Source organism: Budorcas taxicolor, chromosome 2 (assembly GCF_023091745.1).
Source record: "Budorcas taxicolor isolate Tak-1 chromosome 2, Takin1.1, whole genome shotgun sequence".
NCBI classification, from domain to species: Eukaryota; Metazoa; Chordata; class Mammalia; order Artiodactyla; family Bovidae; genus Budorcas; species Budorcas taxicolor.
Window position 1 is genome coordinate 9,530,847 of NC_068911.1, and position 1,873 is coordinate 9,532,719.

Sequence of the window (1,873 nt, forward strand, 5' to 3'; positions counted from 1 at the left end):
GGGCTGCGTCCTCTGAGTCTCCTGGGCCTGGACCATGTGTCCGTCCACCCCGCGGACCCCACCTCGAAGGTCAGGGCTGCGCCTCCTCCAACTGCTCCCCCAGGGATGCCCAGGTCAGCCCAGTGTGTGGCTGACAGCGTCTGGGGAGAGGCTGGCCTCCAGTCCTGGAAACCATGCCACCCCGCGCCACCCCCAGCTGCCTGTGGTTGGAGGGACTCGAGACACTTTGTTCCTGCTGGGGTCCCGCCTGTCCGTGGCTTGCATGACCCTGGGCAGGTCCCTGGGCTCTGTCCTTGCTCAGGAAATGAGGCGGAAGGAAGCCTCTTGGCTTGGTAGTTGCTGGGTCAGAGTTCTGTGAACCCTGAATCCCCTGAGGCCCAAGGGCTGGAGTGGTGGGTGGGCTGGAGAGGATGCAAACAGAGAGGCCCCTTGGCCCAGCCCTCGAAGCTCTAGGCCCCTGGGCCCCCGGGGTGCTGCCACTGAGTCCCACAGTCATCCCTTGCTCAGACGGCACACATCTGGAGCTGTGACCCATCCCCGCTCCCCACCCCAGGCCCACATCTGGAGCCCAAAGCCAGCTCGCTGGCTCAACACGGAGCATCTGGGCCCTGAGGAGCCTGCTCCCAGGTTAATGCAGCCCATCTGGCCCCTGGCGGCCGCTCTGGCCCGTCTGCAGGCTGCACGTCTGGAGGCTCCGATCCCCGTGGCCGTCCCCTCGCCCCACGCCCGGCGGGGTCTGGAGTCAGTACTCCCTGGGGTGCCTGCCCTGAGGTAGGATTCCTGTGTGCAGAGCCCCCCCCCCCCCCCACCTCTTCTTTTCTGGAAGTCACAGCTCCCAGGGCTTCTCCTGGGGAATAGCTGAGTTGTGACATAATGTAGACACATGTCCCCCGCTGGGAGTGGTGACAGCTGCCACTCTGCACCAGCTCAGCCAGCAGGCTTTTGGCATCGCTTGAAAGAGTCTCCGCCTTCCCCCCCTCCCCGCCCCCGGCTCGCCTGCCTGCCCAGCCCCTGCAGGGTGAGCCACCCACGAGCTGATGGTGGGACTTCACTGGGTGCCTGTCACGGAGCACACCTCACACGATGTACCCACCTGTCACTTCCTTTCTAACCCAGTCTCTTGCCAGTACCTGTGCTTGGCAGGATGGGCTTAGATGTCTCCCAGAGGCCCCCGATTCAGAGAAGAGAGCCTGGCAAAGCAGGTGGCTGGAGGGCACTGGCCCTAGTCTGCAGGAAAGACCACCTCAGGGTGAGGGGCTCCTGGGGCAGAGATGTGGCATGGAGCCATGAGGGGAGGAAGACAGGTCTGGGCTGGAGGAAACCTTCCAGCCGTGGGAACTGCCCAGCGGAGGCCTGGACTGTTCCTCCTCAGTGTGGGGCATGGCCCTTCTGACCTCACTGGGCATGTGGGACCCTAAGGAATGAAAGCAGATGGGATTCTCCCGGGATTGTGGTGGTGAGCTCCCCATCGCAGGAGGGGATCCAAGCTGGCAGGGCTGCTTACCATCAGGAAGATGGCAGAGGCTGTTCTCACCAACAGTTCAAAAGCTGTGTTAAGATAGTTTTCCATCACTATACTCCAGCCCTGTAATTCCAGACATCTAGGGTTCTGAGGCTCAGCCGCCTATGACACGAGACAGCCGTGGGTGGAGGCCAGATATTCGGCATGGAAGGCGGTGGCGGGCAAGCAGGGGAGAGAGGCGCTGGGAAAGCAGAGAAGTGTTGGCAGCCTGTGCCCTAGGACTGAGGGCTTTGCTGCCTCCCCACCCCGAATGGCCTCAGCTCTGGTGCTGGACTAGCCTTTGAGGCCTGGGGTGTGAGCCTACAGCCCGCCGATTCTGCATCCTGTGGTCAAGCTTTATCAGAGCATCAC